Source organism: Nomascus leucogenys, chromosome 3 (assembly GCF_006542625.1).
Source record: "Nomascus leucogenys isolate Asia chromosome 3, Asia_NLE_v1, whole genome shotgun sequence".
NCBI lineage: Eukaryota > Metazoa > Chordata > Mammalia > Primates > Hylobatidae > Nomascus > Nomascus leucogenys.
The window spans coordinates 58296948-58324931 of record NC_044383.1 but is presented as its reverse complement, the minus strand read 5'-3'; the positions used below and the strand labels follow the sequence as shown (position 1 = coordinate 58324931).

The 27984-nt window shown below is 37.2% G+C and overlaps 1 long non-coding RNA gene across 1 annotated transcript in view; it reads left to right on the top strand.

The window, feature by feature from the left end:
- The first annotated feature begins 254 nt into the window (after nucleotides 1–254).
- LOC105738986 overlaps nucleotides 255–27984 on the top strand; it is a 29161-nt gene continuing 1431 nt past the window's right edge. Inside the window, exon 1 of the long non-coding RNA XR_001114829.2 lies at nucleotides 255–406. This is a non-coding gene — a long non-coding RNA (uncharacterized LOC105738986). The remainder of the gene's footprint in view (nucleotides 407–27984) is intronic.

The window sequence follows — 27984 nt, the reverse complement described above, 5'->3', positions numbered from 1 at the left end:
GCAAAGAAAGTGGTTTCTTGAGATAAAATCAACTCCCAGTGAAGATTCTGTGAGCATTGTTGAAATGACAACAAAGGTTTAAAATATTACATAAATGTAGTTGATAAAACAGTGGCAAGGTTTGAGAGGATTAACTCCAATTTTGAAAGAAGTTCTCTGAGTAAAATTGTATCAAACAGTATGGGATGATGCACAGAAATCTTTTGTAAAAGGAGAATCAATCTATGCAGCAAACTTCATTGTTTTATTTTAAGAAATTGCCACAATCATTCAGCTTTCAACAGCTACCACCCTGATAAGTCAGCAGCTAGCATCATGGAAGCAGGACCCTCTACCAGCAAAAAGATTATGACTCACTGCAGACTCGGATAATTGTTACTGTTTTTTATTTTTTTTTAGCAATGAAGTAAGTTTTAATTAAAGCATGTATATTGTTCTTGTAGGCATAATGCTATTGTAGACTTAATAGACTACAATATAGTGTAAACCTAACTTTTGTATGCACTAGGAAGCCAAAATATTCTTGTGACTCCCTTTATCATTATATTTACTTTATTGCAGTGATCTGGAACCGAACCCACAATATCCTGAGGTGTGTCTGTATTTTGTAGTATGTTCCTTAATTTAGGTTTGTGTTATGACTCCCAATTTTTAAACTCAGGTTTCACATTTTTAGCAAGAACATCACAGAGGCAAGGTATCATTTGTGTACATCCTACTAGGAAACTTACAATATTGATATGTCTCATTAATGAGAATGTTATCTTTATTCAACTCGTTAAGGTAGAGTTTGCTGGGGTTTTTCTCATTGTAAAGATACTATTTTCCTCTTTCTAAATAGGTGTCTTGTGGAAATACTTTTTGATTGTGTAAATATTCTGTTTCCCACCACACTTTTGCCCACAATTTTCAATATCCATTGATGATGCTTGACTGCAAAAAATTATTACTGTGGGATTTGCTAAAATGGTCATCTTTGATTTTCAAGATTATATCTTTATCTAATAATTGAAATTCAACTGTGAGGAAGAGCTTCTATTCCTCCCCTTTTATTTATTAATTCATGTATTTATATTCAATACAGACTTGTGAATATTTGTATACTTTCTGTGTTATAATTCGTTACTCCCATTATATCTTTTATTCTTCAAATTGTCCTAGTTTTGATAATTGGGTGCCACTTCAAGTTCACTCCTATGACCTTTTAAAATATCCGCATCATGTTTTGGAGCACTTTCTTCTTTGCTAGGCTGAAAAGATGTTCCAGGCTCATCATGTACTTTATGTGTCCAGCCTGAGATTCAACCATTCCTTCAAGGAACTCTAGTTCTTTTTATTGGAGAATGATAATTAGAAATGAAGATCTGGGTGCAAGATGTACTTGGTGTTACTGGTATTACTGTTTTTAGGCCTCCATCAGCAAAACTGAGCTAGAAAGTATAACTATGACTATATATTAATATTTACACGCATCTGCTTATAAATATATATTTAAATGTATATTAAAATCATGAGTTCATGCTGATTATTCCAATCCCATCTCTGAATGTATTCTAGCCTCTGCCCTGTCTTCTGAGGATCTGAGTGAGAATCAAATCCTAGTTTCTTCCCATTTCGGGTGGCTGCCCAGCATTGCTAGAGTTCCTTGGCTGTAGCCACATCACTCCAGTCTCGTTTTATGCCTTCCCATCACCTTGTTCTCTGTGTGTCTGAGTGAAACTCCAGGCTGCCTCTTCAGAAGGACCTTTGTGATTACATTTAAGGCCTAATCAGATAATCCAGAATAATCTCCCCACCTAAACATTCTAAATAATATTTATAAACTCTTTTCCCAACTAAGGTAATAATCACAGGTTCTGGGGATTAGGGCATGAACAAATGTGTGGGAGCCATTATTAGCCTGCCACAGTAACCAGTCTCACTAATTTCTGGTTTATGTTTTCTGTTTTTTTTTTTTTTAGTTTTTCCAGACATGAAAAGATATATAAATTTTCTTATTCCTCTTTCTTTTAATAGTAAAGGTAGCATACAATAGATGACCTTTTACATTTTACTTTTTTCATTCAACAATATATTTGAGAAATAAGTTTGTATCTATTCATAGAGATATTTCACTTTTTACAACTTCATATAACTCCACTTTGTGGATCTACTATGGTTTTTTAATCCATTCTCCTATATAAGGATATTTAGGTTGTTACTAATAATTTACAATTTCAAATAGTGCTGCATATGTATTTTGGTGTTGCTGGAGATGTATCTTCAGGGTGAATTCCTACAAGTAGAATAGCTGGGTCAAAAGATAAGGGTATATATAATATTGCTGGTATTTCCAAATTCCCCTTGAGAAGCATCACATAGGTTTGCATTCTTACCACCAATATATGTCAGTTCCTGTTTCCCCAGTAGCTTCCCTGCAGATTATATTGTCATACTTTTTAATAGTCACAAGCCTGATAAGAAATGTTTTAATTTTCATCTCGTTAGTCATGAGTGAGGTTGAACGTCTTTCCATGCATTTAAGGGCAATTTTAATATCTTTTTATTTTTAATTGTCTTTTCATGCATAAGGGAACTTCTGTGGCCAGGTGAATTGTGCCTCTAAGTAAATCTGGAGGCACATCAAATTAATAAAGAATTGCTTAAAGTATTTCATTTTAGATTAGAAACAATAAAAGAATGATATTATCACTTTTACTCAACATTGAATTAATTGTCCTGGCCAGAAAAGTAAAGCATGAAAAAAATAAAAGTAAAAGGATTAGAAAGGAAGAAAATAAAACCATCACTATTCGTAGGTAACACAGTTGTCTGTATAGACAAAACAGAAAACATTCACCGGTAATATATTAGAACTATTGAGATGACTTAACAATGTTTCTATTTATAGAATCTAAGACAATTGCATTTATAAATATAAAAAAATGTAATTTATAAAAACATACAATTAAAACTGAATAAAATGTTAAATGCCTAGAAATAATTCAACTTAAACTTTCAAGGCATTTATTGAGAAAATTATAAATTTCATATTTTATTGACAGTCATTAAGGAAGATCTGATGAATGGAGACATGTTTATGGATAAAAGACACATTGTATAAAATATAACTATACTTCTCAGGTTGAGAAGTACTAGATTTTGTTCAAAATTCCAAGCCATTGCAGTGCAACTTGTCTAGCTGAGCCTTACATTTACATGGAAGAGCAAAGATATTCCTGAAGAATTAAGAACCAGATGGAGCACTGGTCCTATGAGACACCATGACTTCACAGAAGAGGAAACCCAAGTGGTTAATGAGCATAGGAAAAGATGCCCAATTTCACCCATATTCAGGAAAGTATATATCAAAAATTTTAAGATAATCATACCACATTTATCTAGTTAGCACAAATGGTAAAGATGAACAAGCATAAATAGAAAGCAAGTGAATACTTTATACCTTGCTGGTGACAATGTAAAATTTAAAAAGATAGTCTAAAGCATTTGATTGTATCGAAAGAAGGTAAAAATGGGCATGTATTTTCATTGGAGAAATTCCATTTTGAGACACATACCTAAAATAAATTATTTGATATATATATACTCAGAGATAAGTACAGTAATGCTCCTAATAGCAACATTTTTAAGAATAAAACATTGGTTAACAACCCAAATTTTCTTCTGCAAAGGAATAAACTATTGTATCATCAGACAATAGCAAATTTATATAGCGGTAAAGATAAATGACCTTCAGCTGCAAGTGTCAATGTGGCTAAATCTCAAGAACAATATTGAGCAAAAATCAAGCTGCAGAAGAATATATATTCTATAGAGTTTATAAATAGATAAAGATAAACAATGTATTGTTTAAGGATACATTGCTAGGGATATGTGGTAAAACTATTTTTAAAAAGTAAGGCTATGATAAACACAAACTTCTTGATAGTGACTACATTCAGATGTTAGGGGAGAGAGTAGGGTGATATCAGGAAAGGTCACACAAAATTTTAAGGTTCTAGAGTGTTTTATTGCTTAAAACGGACATACTTATCACACCTTACATATATGCCACACATACTTTTGTGAATATATAAAACCTGGAAAAAATAAGCATTGAATATATAAAACCTGGAAAAATATAGATATTAATTGGAAGCATCAACATGACTCATTATTCTTTGAGAAAATGGTTATTTATATTTTTTTTATGAGAGGGCTGATAGCTCCTCTGTTCCTCCTCCACTTATCATTGGCACATACACTTATTCACCGCTGGCTGATTATGTTGGCCTGGAATATCGTTCTCTACTGAAAAAAAAAATCCAGACTCAGAATCCAATTTTATGTCTTGGGACAAGCAAAGCCCAGATGAGCTGTGACATCTTAACAGAAAGCAAGAAGCTTTCAGAGAGGCAGAGGAAGAGCCTTCAGCAGTGTCAGAAAAGACAAAACAGGAAGTGAATGCTGCTGGTTTCCTAATACTGATAATTTGAATGTCTAAAGGAAAACAATACCATTATTTTGAACCAATCGAGTTTGGAAAAGGTCATGAGTCCATAATAATGCTTGAAAAGAGTAAAATGATATAAGCTGCTGGAGAAGATCATGTACGTCAATAGGAGTCAATTTAGTAGGAGCCCAGTTTCTCACAGATGAAAAAATGGGTTAAGTCAAATGATTAAAGGGAAAGTGAACTACTTTTATTTGTTTAATTAGAACAATACTACCCTCTCATTGACTAGTTCAAGTAGTTATTGAAGTATTAGTAAGGAGCATTTGCTCTACTCTGGCTGAGGTATAAGATGTGTCTTACAATGACAAAGAAAGATGAACCTGCTGAGTTAATACTGTGAGATATTGATCTGAGACCAGAGGCTGGATTGCAAGTGCAGGCTTTAGGCATGGCAGAAGAGATATACACCTGAGTGCTGAACTTTCGGGAATAAGCTGCAATGTACTTCACCTGGCGAGCAGGCAGGTGTGGAGCCAGTATGCAGAACAGTTGAAGCACTCTCAGGAGCTTCATGGAATGCTCAGTCCCATCAGGTGGAATTCTTGCCCTTTTGTATAGCTGTGAAGGTAGCATTGTTGTGTCCCTGTTCTGCAGATATATCTATTATATACTTTACTTGCATTAAAGTGTATGCATTTCTGGCTTGGGTCTGCCTTTTCATCAATCACTGATATGATTGTGTCAGCTCTGCATGTTCCAAAAACACTAGTTCTAAGGCACTTTGAAAAGTGTTATTAAAAATAAAAAGTATTGTGAGATCAAATAAAACTGGAAAATACTGTGCCAGTCAGCATTAAACAGGAGTCATTGAGACTTCCTAGAGCCTTTAATAGTTATTGTGAATCTCCGTAAAAGGAATTTCATGTAGTCAAATTTTTCTACCCTGATTTTACCATTAATTCCATATATCAAGCAGACTTTCTTCTGATTCATGTTCGGAGAAATGTATCATGAAAACTGTAAGACTGTTCACTATATGGATCATTCCTTTCCCTTCACTGTAAATACCATATTTCCCTTCCTGAAGACACACGACATCCTGTCCAGTTGTATAAACCAAGAGGAAAATTTGTATTTCTGGGAACTTCTCCCTGCATTACACTGGATTCCTAATCATCTCCGTCCTGGGCCACAAGAAAACAATTTTCCATTCCATTAAAGATTAGAATTTTGGATTTGTTGATAAAATTACTGGTAACATTGGGCACATATGAAAGGATAGAAACCATTAATAATAGGTAACTTACTGGGGACATTGGAGCAGACCCTTGTTATCTTCACAGAAGACACTTTTCTAATAGAGAGTGGAATCCTTGGACTTAGAAATGATAAGCTAAAGTACAAAGCACCAATACATTCATTTATTTGGAGGGCATGATTTTGGGCTATTACATTAGGCTAGGCATTGAGTCTTACCTAGAGATGCAAAGATGTACCCAAGGAGCTCACTCACAAACCAGCAGGGCCTGAGGAACCAGCACAATAATCAGGACAGGGAGATGCATCCATGACAGGTATGTCAAGGAAGCTACTGGCATACAAGAAGGAAGGCACGCAGACTACAGGGGAACTGATTGTCATTCTGACCGACTTAGGGATCTTCTTTGACCCCCCGTCGTGTTGTCATTAGGTCTAATAGCTCATAAATATGTCCAAAAAGGAACTCTGGTCCCTATTTTCCAACCACCTTCTAACCCTATTCCTTTTCTATTCTTTCTTATCTAATGAAGTAAATGCCACTGCCCCCATAAATTTGAGCCAAAACCCAATGAAACGTCCTTGAAGCTTCTCTTTCTAGGATAAATTTTACTTCGCTGTCCCAATATAATGCAAATCTTACTGTTCTGTGATGAATATGTATCTTTAATATGTCAGCCACTCCTAACAGATTAAACACAGGTCATCCTATATTTAACCTCTGTAATCTTTTCTCAGGAATGCAGAAATAACCTCCTAGTCTCTCTGACTCCACTCTTGTCAACCCATCTCTTCCTTCTACATTCAAATCTATTCCCTCTATCATTTGGTAAAATTGCATATGAAGGCATGTTATCCTTAAATATTATAGTTTGATGTTTTGTCATTACTTTTAGAGTAAAATCCTCAGTGTTTACTCAAGGCCCTAACACCTTGAATAATCTGGCCCCTGCCCGGTTCTTCAGCATCATTTCCTACCACTTTCACCATTGCCTACAAGACTCCTGTTTCTCCAACACATGATCCTCTGTCTTGTCTCGGCTTGTTTACATTTGCTGTTCACTTTCCTGGCTCAGATCTATCTTTTGGGTGGCAGCTGAAATGTCATATCCTAAGCTGCATTCTCCCTGACCATCCCATATCTCCTCTCCACCCTACCCAACTACTCATGGTCACATTACCCTCTTTCTCACATTATCCGACTTAACCTTTATAACAACACTGTGAATTAGATATTATTATAGATAATTCAGTTAAGGCTCAGAGAGGTTAAGAAATTTGTCTGAAATATAACTTGTAAGTAGAAGAGAAGATATTGAAACATAAGTCTGACTTTAACATTTGTACTCCTGATCACTCTTGCAGCCAAGTTTCCACAGAGCAACTGGTGGGAGAGATTTAAGGAATCCATCAGTGATGTGATGACCATTCTATTGGAATTCCTGCCATCCAGGTTCCTCCTGGAGGTACTCTGTTTGTATAATTAAGGCACAATAAACAAGCTTGTTAAACTGTTAGCTAAATTAGTTCATTTGTCTGATTTATCACTTTCTCCTTTCATCTGATACAGAATATTGCCCCAAGTGAAATGAACATGGTAAGATTGAATTTATAAGGAAGATTGCTGGTAGGGGGAAATTTAGAAGCTTAATCAAGTAGAAGAAGGAGAGACTGGGAAACAACAGGGAAATAGATAAATGAATAAATATTACCATTTATTCATTTTTGTTTAATTATTCTTCTACTTGATTAAGCTTCTGTATTCTCCCAAATATAGACTTGAGTTTCCATATTAAAATAATATAATTACAGATTTTGTAGCAAGAAGGAGCCCACATGAAATCATGCTGTCCACTTTTGTACCTTCAGCCAGCTAAGGTATTATTAACTATAGTTAGCCAGAAAAATTAAATATTTGCCCACATTTGGCCTGTAGTAAGGGGCATGTCTATAGAGTGGTCTCTGAGTTCTAGGTCAAGCATTTCTTCTAGAGATCAGCTTCTTTATAAAATATAGATGGCAGAATGTCCTCTTTTTACCCCTTGGATGCCCAAGTCCTAATCCCTAGAACACGTCAATATGTTACACTACATGACAAAAAAAACTTTGCAAATGTGATAAAAATTAAAGACTTTGAAATGGGAACATTATTCTGAAGTATGCAGATGGACTCATTTTAACCTATGAATTTTTTTTTTTTTTTTTTTTTTTTTAGATGGAGTCTCGCTCTGTCGCCCAGGCTGGAGTGCAGTGGCATGATCTCGGCTCACTGCAAGTTCTGCCTCCTGGGTTCATATCATTCTCCTGCCTCAGCCTCCCAAGTAGCGGGGACTACAGGCGCCCACCACCACACCTGGCTAGTTGTTTTGTATTTTTAGTAGAGACGGGGTTTCACCATGTTGGCCATGATGGTCTCAATCTCCTGACCTTGTGATCCACCCGCCTCGACCTCCCAAAGTGCTGGGATTACGGGCGTGAGCCACCGTGCCCAGCCTAACCCATGAATTCTTAAAAGCAGGGGGCCTCTTCCCTGTGTAGTCAGAGGGAGCCATAACTACATAAGAAGGGTTGGAGAGATACAAACTTGTTGGCTCTGAAGATGGAGAGAGGACCATGGTCTGAGGAATATGAGTAGCTTCTAGAAGCTAGAAAAGGCAAAGACTTCTCCACTAGAGCCTCCAAAAAGGAATGAGGCCTGCTGATACCTAGAAATTAGCCCTTGAATTTGGACTTTTTTTTTTTTTTAAGACGGAGTCTTGCTCTGTCGCCCAGGCTGGAGTGTAGTGGCGGAATCTCGACTCACTGCAAGCTCTGCCTCCCAGGTTCATGCCATTCTCCTGCCTCAGCCTCCTGAGTAGCTGGGACTACAGGTGCCCACCACCTCACCTGGCTAATTTTTTTTGTATTTTTAGTAGAGACGGGGTTTCACCGTGTTAGCCAGGATGGTCTCGATCTCCTGACTTTGTGATCCGCCTGCCTCGGCCTCCCAAAGTACTGGGATTACAGGCATGAGCCACTGCGCCTGGCCAGAATTTAAACTTTTAACCTATAGAACCATACGATAATTTTTTTTTTTTTTTTTTTTTTGAGACAGAGTCTCATTCTGTAGACAGGCGGGGGTGCAGTGGCATGATCTCAGCTTACTGCAATCTCTGCCACCTGGGTTCAAGCGATTCTCACCTCACCCCCCTGAGTTGCTGGGATTACAGGCACGTGCCACCACACTCAGCTATTTTTTCATTTTTTATTTTTAGTAGAGACAGGCTTTCACCATGTTGGCCTGGATGGTCTCGATCTCCTGACCTCGTGATCCACCTGTCTCGGCCTCCCAAAGTGCTGGATTTACAGGTGTGAGCCACCGCACCCGGCCATAAATGTGTGTTTTTAAGCTATGAAGATTGTGGTAATTATTATGGGAGCAATAGAAAACTAATATATAGAAAATTAGAATTGTAAACTACTACTAACATTTTACATAGAAGGACTCAAAAGACGGCACATTTCAGTAACTCAGGTTGAAGGCCTGCATGACTTTATTACCCTCATGATGCTCTCGAGTAAAAACATTCATTCAGTGAACATGGGTTACCTTCTTGCTTGTTGAAGGGGCTCATTCAGCTAGAGTTCAAAGCCTAAATAACACAAATTCCCTTTCACAAAAGAACACAAACATATTTCTTCCTTTGTCAGATGATGACAGACAAAATTTCATGAGGGAAGCTATGGCTCTGATTCTAGCCAGCAGGCTTTGCTTATTGTTTGTTTTGTTTTGCTTGTAATGTGGTTAGTTAATATCTCATCCTTATCATGAATTTGAATCAGTTAATGAGAATTTAGAATTTTTATATTATTAAAAGATCAAGTGAGAGTTTAAATTCAATCTGTGTTTTTATGAAACTACCTGCTTTTGGTTAATTTCCTGTTTATTTTTAAGACTAAGTGGGGGTTATTATTGCTTCACCTCATTCATTGTAGAAAGTACAATATCCTGATTTTTAATTCATCTTCTTTTCCTCCTTCCCCTGGAAGAAAACAGAAAACAGCTATACTGAGAATTAGAACTGTTATCAGGCTCAAAACATTTAATTAAACAATGCATTTTATTATTTCTAATCACGTTGAATTAATCTTCTTAGTTCTGCCTTTATATTAGTCAGAGAAGGCTGGGCTATGTTATAGTAATAAATAAATTATCAGTGGCTAAATACAACAAAAGTTATTTATCATTCAAAGTCTATAGTATTCCTAAATCAGGTTCCTGTATGTAGTAAGTTAAAAAAATCCACATTTTGTTTTCCAAACTGTGGCTTAACATCTCATTTCAAGACCTCCATGTCTGTCTAGGCAAGAGAAAAGAGAGTGAGATTATTCTGGTTCACCAGCTTTCAAATGCATTGGTCTTGAAGTGGCATGTGTCATGTCTGCCTTGTATATTAATAGCAACCCTAACTTCATAGTAGCTGGGAAATTAAGAGGAGTATATGGGATTCAATGAGAAATATACACCTGCCACAGTCTTTCAAGTCCTAATATTCAGTTTCACAAAAATGTCCCTATTACATGTAAAATTACTATTGGGAATTTAAGAACAAGAAATGTTTTAAGTTGCATTGTTGTCATAAGGCACCAGTTTGTCTGTCTTTATCGTAAAAACTCAAGCACAAGGAAGGAAAGTGAAAAAAAAAACTAATAAATACAAAAGTTAGATCTGAGGCCCCTCAGTTATAAATGAAAGCAGAGCATATGCAATATGTATTAATAGAAAGAGCATTGGTGAGGAGTTGGCTTCTGTTTCTAGCTCTGCACATAATGGTGCTTGGTAAATACTTGAATGAATTAATAAACTGCCATTGTAATCAGGATAAAGCCTCTTGATTCTTGTATTTTTATCTATAAAATGAGGATTCTGGTTGGCCAATATAAACTTTTCACATGTCTAAAACTCTATTAATTGCAAAATTAGAACAACCCAAACTTCAAAGTGAATAATCCTAATGATTTATTTAAAGCAATCATTTTCAAAGTCTGTGAACCCCTGCGGGTTTCTGAGACATTTTCAGGATTCTATGAAATTAAAATCACACATGAGTAAAAGATCCATTCAAAATGAAAGGTAGACTGCTCAATTTTAATGTAATAGAGTGTGAAAGGTGATCGTAATGATTTTAGATTCCACATTGCAAGTAATCTTTAAGAAATTACTACCTATTAAGTGTTGATGTAGTATTAATGAAGGATATCCATGATTATTAGAAAAGGCTCTTAAATTCTTTTCCTTTTTTTGACTACATATCTCTGTGAAGTCAGATTTTCTTCATGCACTTTAACCAAAACAACATACCACATTAGATTTAATTTAGGATCAGTTATGAGAATCCAGCTGTCTTCTATTAAGCCAGGCATGAAAGAGATTAGCAAAAATGTAAAACAACACCACTCTTTCTTACTTGCTTTTTTTGAAAATATAGTTAATTTTTATAAAAATATGAAATTTATGTTAATATGTAATGGGTTTATTATTTTTAAATGAATTAAGAAATATGTATGTGAAACCACTCACTTTTAATCTCTACTATGGTACATATTCATGTTTAATCTAATAATCTAATCTCTAAAATGGTACATATATCAAGAAATATAATGTATTTAAACAAAAACTCTTTGGGTGCTTTAACAGTGTTAAAAGTGTAAGAGGCTGCATAAATGTCTTCTTTTGAGAAGTGTCTGTTCATGTCCTTTGCCCACCTTTTGATGGGGTTGTTTGTTTTTTTCTTGTAAATTTCTTTGAGTTCATTGTAGATTCTGGATATTAGCCCTTTGTCAGATGAGTAGGTTGCAAAAATTTTCTCCCATTCTGTAGGTTGCCTGTTCACTCTGATGATAGTTTCTTTTGCTGTGCAGAAGCTCTTTAGTTTAATTAGATCCCATTTGTCAATTTTGGCTTTTGTTGCCATTGCTTTTGGTGTTTTAGACATGAAGTCCTTGCCCACGCCTATGTCCTGAATGGTATTGCCTAGGTTTTCTTGTAGGATTTTAATGGTTTTAGGTCTAACATTTAAGTCTTTAATCCATTTTGAATTAATTTTTGTATAAGGTGTAAGGAAGGGATCCAGTTTCAGCTTTCTACATATGGCTAGCCAGTTTTCCCAGCATCATTTATTAAATAGGGAATCCTTTCCCCATTTCTTGTTTTTGTCAGGTTTGTCAAAGATCAGATAGTTGTAGATATGCGGCATCATTTCTGAGGGCTCTGTTCTGTTCCATTGATCTATATCTCTGTTGTGGTACCAGTACCATGCTGTTTTGGTTACTGTAGCCTTGTAGTATAGTTTGAAGTCAGGTAGCGTGATGCCTCCAGCTTTGTTCTTTTGGCTTAGGATTGCTTGGCGATGCGGGCTCTTTTTTGTTCCATATGAACTTTAAAGTAGTTTTTTCCAATTCTGTGAAGAAAGTCATTGGTAGCTTGATGGGGATGGCATTGAATCTATAAATTACTTTGGGCAGTATGGCCATTTTCACGATATTGATTCTTCCAACCCATGAGCTCATCATCACTGGCCATCAGTGAAATGCAAATCAAAACCACAGTGAGATACCATCTCACACCAGTTAGAATGGCCATGATTAAAAAAACAGGAAACAACAGGTGCTGGAGAGGATGTGGAGAAATAGGAACACTTTTACACTGTTGGTGGGACTGTAAACTAGTTCAACCATTGTGGAAGTCAGTGTGGCGATTCCTCAGGGATCTAGAACTAGAAATACCATTTGACCCAGCCATCCCATTACTGGGTATATACCCAAAGGACTATAAATCATGCTGCTATAAAGACACATGCACACGTATGTTTATTGCGGCACTATTCACAATAGCAAAGAGTTGGAACCAACCCAAATGTCCAACAACGATAGACTGGATTAAGAAAATGTGGCACATATACACCATGGAATACTATGCAGCCATAAAAAATGATGAGTTCGTGTCCTTTGTAGGACATGGATGAAACTGGAAAACATCATTCTCAGTAAACTATCGCAAGGACAAAACAAACACTGCATGTTCTCACTCATAGGTGGGAATTGAACAATGAGAACTCATGGACACAGGAAGGGGAACATCACATTCCAGGGACTGTTGTGGGGTGGGGGGAGGGGGGAGGGACAGCATTAGGAGATATACCTAATGCTAAATGACGAGTTAATGGGTGCAGGAAATCAACATGGCACATGGATACATATGTAACCTGCACATTGTGCACATGTACCCTAAAACCTAAAGTATAAAAAAAAAAAAAAAAGTGTAAGAGGGTCCTGCAGAGAAAAAATTGGAAATGACTTGTTTAGAGGGTAAGTATAGCATTTGACATTGAAAACAACATGTCCTCAAATGTGAATTTTTTTCCATTATAATTAGAGGGTTTTCATTTGTTTGTTTTTGAGACAGAGCATTGCTCTGTCACCCAGGCTGAAGTGCAGAGGTGCAATCACGGCTCATGGCAGCCTCTGGACTCACTAAGTGAACTCTCACTCAGCCACTTCTGGGCTCAAGTAATTTTCTCACCTCAGCCTCTTGAGTATGTGGCTATAGGCATGTACCACTATGCCTACCCTACAGATATGTTTTTAAAGGCACATAAATAATAATACTGTATTCCAATTGAGGAATGTGAAATAATTTACAGAATGCTTTTATATACTTTTCTCCTCTGATATGCATTCTTTCTTTACTAAGAAAGCTAAAACCTGGAAATGGGGTAGGTTTCAATCTTATCAGCTATAATGAACTACCCAGACTCCCTTGAAGATAAGTCAGTAAGTACCAGCCAATAAAACAGAATTGATGTAATTGAAAGTTACTGAGTGGGACTTTGGAAGTTTTTAAAGGACAGGGATTTTACTTGTTTCCTTTTTTTACTCTTGTTCCTTTTGCTATTTGCCCTTCTCCTTTTGCAAGGGACTGTGATGTATTTGCTGGAACTCAGCATCCATATTACCAGTATGAGGACAAGGTTCATCACATAAGGATGAAAGAATAAAAACGTAGCAGATTTAGCCCCTGATAATATCAAACCACCACACAAATCTGGACCTGCCTACTCAGTGTATTTTTGTTCTCAAAGAAAGAAACAAGTTCTTATATTGCTTAAATCATTGGTATTTGTGATTTCTCAACTGAGGTCTTAACTAATGCACAGATATTATCTCACTTAGTTTCAATAATTCCTGAGGAGATCAATAAGAAAGTTGTTCTAGGGCTACCATATTAAAGTATTGCAAACTGGTTGGTTTAAACAGCAGAAAAACTTATCGTCTCACAGTTCTGGAGTCTAGAAGTCTGAAATTAAGGTCTGTACAGGGCTGGTTCTTTCTGTGAGCTGTGAGACAGAATCTGTTCTATGCCTATTCCCCAGCTTCTGGCAGTTTGCCAGCAATCTTTGGCATTCTTTGGCTTATAGATGCTTCAACCCAATCTCAGCTGTAATATTCACGTGTTCTTCCTGTGTGCATGTCTCTGTGTCCAAATTTTCATTTTTTTTTAAAAAAGAACACTGGTTATACTGGAGGAAGGCTCAAACTAATGACATCATTTTAACTTGATTACCTCTGTAAAGACCCAGCCTCCAAATAAGATCACGTTCTGAGTTACTGGGGTTTAGGACATATTTGGGAGGGGGTCACAATTCAAGTGATAATAGTACACAAAGTCACACGACTATTCACTGGCAGGATACTATAATCTTCTAACTTTAAGTCCAATGCATTTTCTTCTAAAATGATGGTTTTTGAAGTATGAATCTTCTTTGCCAGAACTACTTGAACATGTACCTGCGCTTATGGTGTTAAAATTCAGATTCCTAAGCTCTGCTTCAGGCCTACTGAGTCAAATGCTTTGAGTGTGAGAGCTTTGAACTTCATTTGTTAATATGTAGTAACATTGATTTTGGGGGGTATGAAGTTCTAAGAGGCTTAATACATGTACAGATTCATGGAACCACCACCATAATCAGGATGCAAAACTGTTTGCTCATTCCCCAAAAGGTCCCTATGTTATCCCTTTGGGATTACATCCCTATAACTAACCGGTACAACCACTGCTCTGTTCTCCATTACTATGTTTTTTGTCAAGAATATAAATAAATGGAAACATACAACATCTTATGTTTCGGAACTGGCTCCATCTCCTCGTGATGCCTTTGAGATTTATCCAAGCCGTTGCATGTATCCATGGTGCCTCCCCCTTGGTGCTGAGGAGCACTCCACTGTGGCAATGGAGCAGGGTTGGTTGATCCATTCATCCATTACAGCACATTTGCTTTGTTCCTAGGTTTGGACAATTATGAATAAAGCTGCTATATACATTTATGTACAGGTTTTTTTGAGAATATAAATTTTCATTTATCCAGGGTAAATACCCACGAGTGGGTTTGCTGGGTCATACAAAAAGTTTATGTCTAACTTTATGAGAAGCTGCCAAATTGTTTTCCAAGGTGGCTATACCATTTTGCTCTTGAATCAGACTTTTTAAACTAGCATTTTAGGTGATTTCTAGGAATAGGGCAGTTTAAAAATTCCTCAAAAGTGCCTCTAGTGGCTCATCCACAGAGGAAAACTATTAGTTAATAAGATTATGGTAAAATAGGATTTGTTTTTTCCTAAAGGAGTGTTAACTTTCTGTATCAAGAAAATTACGATCCATGAACAGAATTCTGTACTTTTCACTAATCTCCATTTCACTAATTTTCACTAATCTCCAAAGACAAGAATACAAATATTCACAGACAATATGCCTTCACATCTAATAATAACTTGTTCTTTATTACGAAAATGCTTATTAGAGCAGTTTCAAAATGAACTATCTTAAAATACACAGAGAGCGGAGGTTGTGTATAAATATTGTGCTGAATAATTAACCCATCATTTTCTCTAGAAGTATATATTATTTATAAAAACTGTCTCAGGTATGTTTTTAATTTTTAGAATTTCCTTAAATAAATGGAATAAAAACTGATTTGAGACCTATGACAATAAAGATGTAAACTCTTATTTATTTATTTATTTTTTTATTATTATACTTTAGGTTTTAGGGTACATGTGCACAATGTGCATGTTTGTTACATATGTATCCATGTGCCGTGTTGGTTTGCTGCACCCATTAACTCGTCATTTAGCATTAGGTATATCTCCTAATGCTGTCCCTCCTCCCTCCCCCCTCCCCACAACAGTCCCCGGAGTGTGATGTTCCCCTTCCTGTGTCCGTGAGTTCTCATTGTTCAATTCCCACCTATGAGTGAGAACATGCGGTGTTTGGTTTTTTGTCCTTGCGATAGTTTACTGAGAATGATGTTTTCCAGCTTCATCCATGTCCCTACAAAGGACATGAACTCATCATTTTTTATGGCTGCATAGTATTCCATGGTGTATATGTGCCACATTTTCTTTATCCAGTCTATCATTGTTGGACATTTCGGTTGGTTCCAAGTCTTTGCTATTGTGAATAGTGCCGCAATAAACATACGTGTGCATGTGTCTTTATAGCAGCATGATTTATAGTCCTTTGGGTATATACCCAGTAATGGGATGGCTGGGTCAAATGGTACTTCTAGTTCTAGATCCCTGAGGAATCACCACACTGACTTCCACAATGGTTGAACTAGTTTACAGTCCCACCGACAGTGTAAAAGTGTCCCTATTTCTCCACATCCTCTCCAGCCCCTGTTGTTTCCTGACTTTTTAATGATGGCCATTCTAACTGGTGTGAGATGGTATCTCATTGTGGTTTTGATTTGCATTTCTCTGATGGCCAGTGATGATGAGCATTTTTTCATGTGTTTTTTGGCTGCATAAATGTCTTCTTTTGAGAAGTGTCTGTTCATATCCTTTGCCCACTTTTTGATGGGGTTGTTTGTTTTTTTCTTGTAAATTTGTTTGAGTTCTTTGTAGATTCTGGATATTAGCCCTTTGTCAGATGAGCAGGTTGTGAAAATATTCTCCCATTTTGTAGGTTGCCTGTTCACTCTGATGGTAGTTTCTTTTGCCATGCAGAAGCTCTTTAGTTTAATTAGATCCCATTTGTCAATTTTGGCTTTTGTTGCCATTGCTTTTGGTGTTTTAGACATGAAGTCCTTGCCCATGCCTATGTCCTGAATGGTATTGCCTAGGTTTTCTTCTAGGGTTTTTATGGTTTTAGGTCTAACATGTAAGTCTTTAATCCATCTTGAATTAATTTTTGTATAAGGTGTAAGGAAGGGATCCAGTTTCAGCTTTCTACATATGGCTAGCCAATTTTCCCAGCACCATTTATTAAATAGGGAATCCTTTCCCCATTTCTTGTGTTTGTCAGGTTTGTCAAAGATCAGATACTTGTAGATATGTGGCATTATTTCTGAGGGCTCTGTTCTGTTCCATTGATCTATGTCTCTGTTGTGGTACCAGTACCATTCTGTTTTGGTTACTGTAGCCTTGTAGTATAGTTTGAAGTCAGGTAGCATGATGCCTCCAGCTTTGTTCTTTTGGCTTAGGATTGACTTGGCAATGTGGGCTCTTTTTTGGTGCCATATGAACTTTAAAGTAGTTTTTTCCAATTCTGTGAAGAAAGTCATTGGTAGCTTGATGGGGATGGCATTAAATCTATAAATTACCTTGGGCAGTATGGCCATTTTCACGACATTGATTCTTCCAACCCGTGAGCATGGAATGTTCTTCCGTTTGTTTGTATCCTCTTTTATGTCATTGAGCAGTGGTTTGTAGTTCTTGTTGAAGAGGTCCTTCACATCCCTTGTAAGTTGGATTCCTAGGTATTTTATTCTCTTGGAAGCAATTGTGAATGTGAGTTCACTCATGATTTGGCTCTCCGTTTGTCTGTTATTGGTGTACAAGAATGCTTGTGATTTTTGTACATTGATTTTGTATCCTGAGACTTTGCTGAACTTGCTAATCAGCTTAAGGAGATTTTGGGCTGAGACTATGGGGTTTTCTACATATACAATCATGTCATCTGCAAACAGGGACAATTTGACTTCCTCTTTTCCTCATTGAATACCCTTTATTTCCTTCTCCTGCCTGATTGCCCTGACCAGAACTTCCAACACTATGTTGAATAGGAGTGGTGAGAGAGGGCATCCCTGTCTTGTGCCAGTTTTGAAAGGGAATGCTTCCAGTTTTTGCCCATTCAGTATGATATTGGCTGTGGTTTTGTCATAGATAGCTCTTATTATTTTGAGATATGTCCCATCAATACCTAATTTATGGAGAGTTTTTAGCATGAAGGGTTGTTGTATTTTGTCAAAGGCCTTTTCTGCATCTATTGAGATAATCATGTGGTTTTTGTCTTTGGTTCTGTTTATATGCTGGATTACATTTATTGATTTTCGTATGTTGAACCAGCCTTGCATCCCAGGGATGAAGCCCACTTGATCATGGTGTGTAAGCTTTTTGATGTACTGCTGGATTTGGTTTGCCAGTATTTTATTGAGGATTTTTGCATCAATGTTCATCAAGGATATTTGTCTGAAATTCTCTTTTTTGGTTACGTCTCTGCCAGGCTTTGGTATCAGGACGATGCTGGCCTCATAAAATGTGTTAGGGAGGATTCCCTCTTTTTCTATCATTTGGAATAGTTTCAGAAGGAATGGTATCAGTTCCTCCTTGTACCTCTGGTAGAATTCGGCTGTGAATCCATCAGGTCCTGGACTCTTTTTGATTGGTAAGCTATTGATTATTGCCACAATTTCAGAACATGTTATTGGCCTATTCAGAGATTCAACTTCTTCCTGGTTTAGTCTTGGGAGGGTGTATTTGTCGAGGAATTTATCCATTTCTTCTAGATTTTCTAGTTTATTTGCGTAGAGGTGTTTGTAGTATTCTCTGATGGTAGATTGTATTTCTGTGGGATTGGTGGTGATATCCCCTTTTTCATTTTTTATTGCATCTATTTGATTCTTCTCTCCTTTCTTCTTTATTAGTCTTGCTAGTGGTCTATCAATTTTGTTGATCTTTTCAAAAAACCAGCTCCTGGATTCATTAATTTTTTGAAGGGTTTTTTGTGTCTCTCTTTCCTTCAGTTCTGCTCTGATTTTATTTAGTTCTAGCCTTCTGCTAGCTTTTGAATGTGTTTGCTCTTGCTTTTCTAGTTCTTTTAATTGTGATGTTAGGGTGTCAATTTTGGATCTTTCCTGCTTTCTCTTGTGGGCATTTAGTGCTATAAATTTCCCTCTACACACTGCTTTGAATGTGTCCCAGAGATTCTGGTATGTTGTGTCTTTGTTCTCATTGGTTTCAAAGAACATCTTTTTTTCTGCCTTCATTTCATTATGTACCCAATAGTCATTCAGGAGCAGGTTATTCAGTTTCCATGTAGTTGAGCAGTTTTGAGTGAGTTTCTTAATCCTGAGTTCTAGTTTGATTGCACTGTGGTCTGAGAGACAGTTTGTTATAATTTCTGTTCTTTTACATTTGCTGAGGAGAGCTTTACTTCCAACTATATGGCCAATTTTGGAATAGGTGTGGTGTGGTGCTGAAAAAAATGTATATTCTGTTGATTTGGGGTGGAGAGTTCTGTAGATGTCTATTAGGTTCACTTTGTGCAGAGCTGAGTTCAATTCCTGGATATCCTTGTTAACTTTCTGTCTCGTTGTCTAATGTTGATAGTGGGGTGTTAAAATCTCCCATTATTATTGTGTGGGAGTTTAAGTCCCTTTGTAGGTCACTCAGGACTTGCTTTATGAATGTGGGTGCTCCTGTATTGGGTGCATATATATTTAGGATAGTTAGCTCTTCTTGTTGAATTGATCCCTTTACCATTACGTAATGGCCTTCTTTGTCTCTTTGATCTTTGTTGGTTTAAAGTCTATTTTTTCAGAGACTAGGATTGCAACCCCTGCCTTTTTTTGTTTTCCATTTGCTTGATAGATCTTCCTCAATCCCTTTATTTTGAGTCTATGTGTGTCTCTGCACGTGAGATGGGTTTCCTGAATACAGCACACTGACGGGTCTTGACTCCTTATCCAGTTTGCCAGTCTGTGTCTTTTAATTGGAGCATTTAGCCCATTTACATTTAAAGTTAATATTGTTATGTGTGAATTTGATCCTGTCATTATGATGTTAGTTAGTTATTTTGCTCGTTAGTTGATGCAGTTTCTTCCTAGCCTCGATGGTCTTTAAAATTTGGCATGTTTTTGCATTGGCTGGTACCATTCGTTCCTTTCTATGTTTAGTGCTTCCTTCAGGAGCTCTTTTAGGGCAGGCCTGGTGGTGACAAAATCACTCAGCATTTGCTTGTCTGTAAAGTATTTTATTTCTCCTTCACTTATGAAGCTTAGTTTGGCTGGATATGAGACTCTAGATTGAAAATTCTTTTAAGAATGTTGAATATCAGCCCCCACTCTCTTCTGGCTTGTAGAGTTTCTGCCAAGAGATCAGCTGTTAGTCTGATGGGCTTCCCTTTGTGGGTTACCCGACCTTTCTCTCTGGCTGCCCTTAACATTTTTTCCTTCATTTCAACTTTGGTGAATCTGACAATTATGTGTCTTGGAGTTGCTCTTCTCAAGGAGTATCTTTGTGGCATTCTCTGTATTTCCTGAATCTGAATGTTGGCCTGCCTTGCTAGATTGGGGATGTTCTCCTGGATAATATCTTGCAGAGTGTTTTCCAACTTGGTTCCATTCTCCCCGTCATTTTCAGGTACACCAGTCAGACATAGGTTTGGTCTTTTCATATAGTCCCAAATTTCTTGGAGGCTTTGTTCATTTCTTTTTATTCTTTTTTCTCTAAACTTCTCTTCTCACTTCATTTCATTCATTTCATCTTCCATCACTGATACCCTTTCTTCCAGTTGATGGCATTGGCTACTGAGGCTTCTGCAATCTTCGGGTAGTTCTCGAAACTTGGCTTTCAGCTCCATCAGCTCCTTTAAGCCCTTCTCTTCATTGGTTATTCTGGTTATCCATTCGTCTAATTTTTTTTCAAAGTTTTTAACTTCTTTGCTATTGTTTTGAATTTCCTCCCGTAGCTTGGAGTAGTTTGATCGTCTGAAGCCTTCTTCTCTCAACTCGTCAAAGTCATTCTCTGTCCAGCTTTGTTCCGTTGCTGGTGAGGAACTGTGTTCCTTTGGAGGAGGAGAGGTGCTCTGCTTTTTAGAGTTTCCAGTTTTTCTGCTCTGTGTTTTCCCCATCTTTGTGGTTTTATCTACTTTTGGTCTTTGATGATGGTGATGTACAGATGGGTTTTTGGTGTGGATGTCCTTTCTGTTTGTTAGTTTTCCTTCTGCCAGACAGGACCCTCAGCTGCAGGTCTGTTGGAGATTGCTAGAGGTCCACTCCAGACCCTGTTTGGCTGGGTGTCAGTAGCGGTGGCTGCAGAATGGTGGATTTTCCTGAGACCACAAATTCAGCTGTCTGATAGTTCCTCTGGAAGTTTTGTCTCAGAGGAGTACCTGGCCGAGTGAGGTGTCAGTCTGTCCCTACTAGGGGGTGCCTCCCAGTTAGGCTGCTCGGGGGTCAGGGACCCACTTTAGGAGGCAGTCTGTCCGTTCTCAAATCTCCAGCTGCGTGCTGGGAGAACCACTGCTCTCTTCAAAGCTGTCAGACAGGGACATTTAAGTCTGCCAAGGTTCCTGCTGAATTTTTGTTTGTCTGTGCCCTGCCCCCAGAGGTGGAGCCTACAGAGGCAGGCAGGCCTCCTTGAGCTGTGGTGGGCTGCACCTAGTTCAAGCTTCCTGGCTGCTTTGTTTACCCAAGCAAGCCTGGGCAATGGTGGGTGCCCCTCCCCCAGCCTCGCTGCCACCTTGCAGTTTGATCTCAGACTGCTGTGCTAGCAATCAGCGAGACTCTGTGGGCATAGGACCCTCTGAACCAGGTGCAGGACACAATCTCCTGGTGTGCCATTTTCCAAGCCCGTTGGAAAAGTGCAGTATTAGGGTGGGACTGACCCGATTTTCCAGGTGCCATCTGTTACCCCTTTCTTTGACTAGGAAAGGGAACTCCCTGACCCCTTGCACTTCCCGAGTGAGGCAATGCCTCGCCCTGCTTCGCCTCGCGCACAGTGTGCTGCACCGACTGTCCTGCACCCACTGTTTGGCACTCCCTAGTGAGATGAACCTGGTACCTCAAACGGAAATGCAGAAATCACCCGTCTTCTGTGTCGCTCACACTGGGAGCTGTAGACTGGAGCTGTTACTATTTGGCCATCTTGGCTCCACCCCCTAAAGATGTAAACTCTTACTAATTCTCAGTTTTAAAAATCTCCTACAGACTGAAATTTGTCTCTTTATTCTGTGGGATGCTGTCAATCACTACTGCATACACACAATAGAATTTGCCAGGTATAAACATAATAAACATCTTTGGACCTTATACCTAGTAGTAGAGTAACATTGATCTAAATCAGTATCACATACAAAATGCAACTGGGCCAGCAAAAATCATTAAGGGCTAGCTAAGATTGTTTAAAGAAAATAACCTAGACTCCTGGGTACACTCTTTGGGTAACATTGATTTCTACCTCTATTATTGTAATCAATTTGGTATCATACATATTCTGTAGAATAATTAGTTAATTTTTTGAGGGCATGAAGTTGACTGAAATTTTCCTATATTTTGTTGTAACTGAGAAATGTAACATGCAAAATAACTTCTGGTAGAAGTATATTCTGCAATGTGCCATATGGGTGACTCTAACATGGAAGGAAAATTGATAATAATAAGAGACTGTTCTCCTTTCAGGTGTGTATTTTGTGGCTCTCCTTAGTCCTTGCATTAGCCAAATTACCTTCATCTATGCTTCTTTTCTCTATATTTGGAACCAACTAACATTATTGAAAATTGCCCAAACCATCTCTTTTGTTGGGTTTTTGGGGAAATTATTAATGAATATAAAGTGCTTTGTAAATTTAATATACTATTTAAGTACTAAAAATGCCTTTTGTTGCTCAGTGAAAAGATCTAATCATTACAGAAAATTAAATTTTGTTTTCATTTATCAGATTATATTTTTGCAAAAGCATCATATAATTAAATGTTGATGGTGTCTTTTTTCATAAAGATTTCAATTTTTATACACTTTTGTCATGAATGCTTGAACAATCCTTCAGTAGCTACTAGATTTCATCAGAAGAGTTTCTAAATGTGTTTGATGACAAGCATTAACACTATGGAAAAGAATATACCCTCTTTGACATTATAAAAGCATCAGAACTACTGTATGATTTATTTGCTTATATGCTAAGTTACCTTAATATTTTTGGTGAATAAATAGCAATATCAACAAACCAGGCCTATGGCCTGGTTTATGAATTTTTTTTTTTTTTTTTGAGACAGAGTCTCACTCTGTCCCCCAGGCTGGAGTGCAGTGGCACAATCTTAGCTCACTGCAACCTCCACCTCCTGGGTTCAAGGGATTCTCCTCCCTCAGCCTCCTGAGTATTTGGGACTACATGCACATGCCATCACACCTGGCTAATTTTTTTAGTTTAGTAGAGATGGGGTTTCACTATGTTGGTCAGGCTAGTCTTGAACTCATGACCTCAGGTGATCCGCCCACCTCAGCCTCCCAAAATGAGGGTTTTATTAGTGTATCAGTGCTGGACATATTGATTACTGGTTTGTCACTAAGTCATAGTTAATATCTCTGAGCCTCAATTTCCTATATATGATGTGAAGATTGATATTTTACTTCATAGAGTTACTGACAAGGCTAACTGTTATTGCAGAATTCAGTTTACTTGATCTTGGAAAACTTTCTGCTTGGAAGTTATTTAAGAAAGACTAAAATTAGCTATTCAAAAATTTACCCATTTGGTATTTTCTACAATTTTCAGAGAGAACATATTTAAAATATTTTGTGCTTGTTATGAAGTGTCATTAAATAAATATTCCTCAGACAATCTCTAAATACTAGTGAAGTTTATATTTGCTGCTTAAAGGGCAAACACAGAAACCTAGGAGCATAGAACTGGACATATAAATGGTGCTCAATAACTGTATTAATAAATGAAAAAAGGGATTTAAAATAATTGAGTTCAGCTATCAAGCCAGGTATAATGATACATCTTCACATTTGTAAGTGATATGAAATAAAATCCTGTAATAAGCAAATTGAAACCCCTCTATCCACACTGACATTAGTACTAAAATGGAAGAGACTAGAATTATAAAATATGTCCTACTTATTGTTCCAATCATATACAGTTTGCCTGTCAATGGATGGCCTTAATTGGATGCCAGTAGGAAGATAAGAGCACCTAAATCCCAGAATTAGCCAACAGGGTAAGGCAATAACCGTTGCTGATATTCTTATGCCTGAACATAAATTCTCTGTTTCAGTAGATCAATGTACATATGTTCAAATGATCAACAGAGAGAAAGAGCAACATGTCTACAGTAAATCAAAAAGATCAAAAAAAAACAATCTCTGAAGAAAATGTTCTCTATAAAATGTCAAAGCTTGACAGGGCAAGGGTGCTAAGAATTGAATACACTATCCTAGAAAAGTAGTTCTTATTGTTTAGCAATTTCTGAGTTTCATTGAATCTAAAATGCCATTTATTGAAAGGCACACTATTGTTTTACATGTGACTAAGGAACAAAAAAGTCACTACCAAATGTAATTATAGGACGTTATTAGTTATATAAATTTCAGACATAAAAAATTTGTATCATAGAACGAACAAAATACAGTATGCAAAGCACTAATTGGAGATGAAGAAATACTGATCAGGAAAAAAAAATAACAGCAATGGTCAAAGCCAGAACAATTTGAGCAACAAAATAATGTATTATGTTGGTGCAAAAGCTATTGTGGTTTTTGCCATTACTTTCAATGGCAAAAACAATAACATTTGCACCAACCTAATAATACTGTATCATGGCCCAAAGTATAAAATAAATATCCGTAAGTCCATACTTATATAAATAATTGAATAAATAAATTGGGGAGAATAGAGAAATCTGCCTTGCAGGAAAATTCCAAGTAATTTATGTAGGTACTCTGCCATCAAGGAAGTAGCACATAACTCTCTACTGTTTTTGGTTTGTTTGTTTCTTTTAGACTGAGTCTCACTTTGTCATCCAGGCTGCTTGAATGCAGTGGCACGATCTCAGCTCACTGCAGCCTCTGCCTCCTGGGTTCAAATGATTCTCCTGCCTCGGCCTCCCAAGTAGCTGGAATTACAGGTGTGCAGCACCACGCCTGGCTAATTTGTGTATTTTTAGTAGAGACAGGGTTTCACTGCGTTGGCCAGGCTGATCTTGAACTCCTGGCCACAAGTGATCCACCTGCTTCAGCCTCTCCCTACTTCTTAAGTGTGGACTGTGCATAGGGACTTCCTTCAGAGAAGTACTGCATGGAAAGGAGTAAAAAACTTTGTAGTAGAGAAACTTGACAAACACTACCTCAGCCAGGTAATCGAAGTCAGCATCAACAGTGATATGTCATGTTGATAGTACATACCCTTAATATGATGTGATGAAAATGACACTTTACCTCTGTGATCTTCCTTCCCCAAAGCCATAACTTCAGTTTCATTAAGAAAACAGCAGCAAACCCCAATAGAAGGGCATCTTACAATATACCTGACCCGTACTCCTCAAAACTCTCAAAGACAAGGAAAGCCTGAGAAACTTAACAGTCAAGAAGAGCCTAAGGATACAGGATCACTAAATGTAATATGGTATGCTGTATGGGATTCTGGAGGAGAAAAATCACATTAGGTAAATGGTGAGGAAATCTGAATAAAGTATGAATTTTAGTTAATAATGTATCATTGTTAATAATTAATTGTAACAAATGTACCACACTAATGTAAGCTGTTAATAATAGGCAAAATGGGGTTTGGGGGAGATAGGAACTCTGCACTATCTTTGCAATTTTTCTGCAAATCTAAAACTGTTCTAAAATAAAACGGGTGCTTTAAAATATGCACTGCAGAATCAAGAAAATACAATGTATAAAGCACTCATTGGGGATAACAAATACTGCCCTCCCATCTTCCATCAGAAGAAAAACACTGGGAATGTGATATTGATTTGTGTATTTGCACCTAACGGATCCTTAATGAATTTGCCAAGGATAATTAATAAATATGCTAGTTCATGTTGTGAGCTTAAGTGAAAAATGTAGTTCTTATATTCCTTGAGCAAATTCATTTTTCAAAGCATCATGCTAGGCACTTAATTATTTAATGATCACATCAAACCCATGGGGATTATGCCTTTAAAAAAATTTTAAAAAACTAGGATCTAAGCTGTTAAGAAATATGTTTGCTAGGGCTGCCATAAAAAAGTACCGCAGACTGGGTGGGTTATTTTCTCACAGTCCTAAAGTTCAGAAGTCTGAGATCAAGGTGTTGGCAGGGTTTATTTCTTCTGGGGCCTTCCTTGGGTTTTCAGTTGGCTGTCCTAATTTCCTCTTCTTGAAAGGACACTAGTCATATTAGATTAGGGCCCACATGAATAATTTCATTTTAACTTAATTACCTTTTTAAAGACTGTATCTCCACAGTCACATTCTGAAGTACTAAGAGTTAGGATGTCAAATTATGCATTTTGTTGGGGGACACAATTTAGCCCATAACAATGTCCACATTGATCTCTTTGACTGCTACCCTCACCCCAGTGATGGAGGTATGATTCTAATCGAGATCTTGAGTACTCCAAAGCTGGTGCTCATTTCTTTATAGTATCATAGTGGTCACCAGCCATGGTCTATTTATATCTCCTAGAATACTTCAGCCACAGGAGAAGCTAAATTCGTCCAGCTTTGTTTTATCTTTTTTTTTCTTTTACATGATAATCCGTAGTAAACATTTTACTTAAAAGTGGGAACTAGTGCTATAGTGATATAGTAGCTTCCAGACAGACCTATATTTAGATACTGTTCTGCTACTCTATACTGTGCTCTGTTTCTCCCAAGATTTTTAGTGAGCATTAAATGAGATACAGATAAACACTTGACGTGAAACAAAAGATGATCAGCATTTCCCTTATTAAGAGAAAATAGTATTATAGAAAATCTACCTCTCAAGCCAGTACAGTAAATACGTGAGGAGTTCAGTGAAATGTTCTTTAAGAATTTGGAAGTGAAAGAAATATGATTGCCTTTTGAGAGTTAAACTTTAAAATCATCACATAATGGATAAAAACAGTCTCTTCTAGCAGCAGGAGTTGACGTAATATGACTGGAGCTATTAATACAGCTAACGGAAGGATGTGTCACTCCAAGGTAGGGGGTTGGACAGCCCATGGGAGCTTAGGAAAAGGAGTCACAGAGACAAATATTAGCAGAACCCATCTGGGTACTTTTGGGAAACAGGAAATTTGAGCCAATAGATTTTTTTTAAATATTAAGTTCCCATTGCCAAGTTTCCAACTGTGGGATTAATACTTTAGCCTGTTTTAGTCTTAAACCATAAAACATTCACACACTCCAGTGAGCTTCTTGTGCTTGAAAACCAATTTTACCTGATCTCAGTATGATATAGATGTGCTTACAGGGATTGTGTGGGTCTATCATGCTAACCTGGGTATTTAGCAACCTGTTGTTTTTTTACTGTAATTAAATAGACCTTTATGTATTTGGTTAATGTGACTGAGCAATGGATCCATTATTTGTGTACTTAGAAAGTCTGGTTTCTGTCTCTGAATGACTATGAACCCAATTCTTCCATATTTTGAGTTTAACCTATAAAGGCTAAGATTTAGGGTTATTAGATTTAGCAAATAAGAATATAGAATACCCAGTTAAATTTGAGTTTCAGATAAACAATGGATTTTTTTTTCAGTATAAGTATGTTTCAGACAAAATTTGGGATATGCTTATGTAAAAAGTGTTGAATGTTCATTTGGAATTCAAATCTAACTGGCCATTCTGTACTTTACCTGACAACTCTCGAGAGACCTCTTTTAATACAGCTCCTAGTATTAATATACTTAAAGCCCTTAGCACAGACTCACACATAAACCCTATAAATGGTAACACATTTTGTGTCTTATGTAAACAAAGTTATAGTATATGAAAAGTAATCACCTTTGTTGATACCTATTAACTAAATAGAAGGCCCATAAACCTGTGCCCTTTTACTCTTCACAATGGAGACCTCAAAGGTCGGTTATTGACCCTTCTGTTTAAGCAAGATCATGTTGCTTGTATTTTGCCCATGAAGTTTCCAAATAATAAAATATTTATGAAATGGCCAAAAACTTTTGCTTCCCCTCTAAACCTGAGTGATTATAAAATAGTCTAAACTCTTCCCTTCAACATTCCTTCCTGCTGGCTGGGACGGACTTATGGTGCACCTTAAC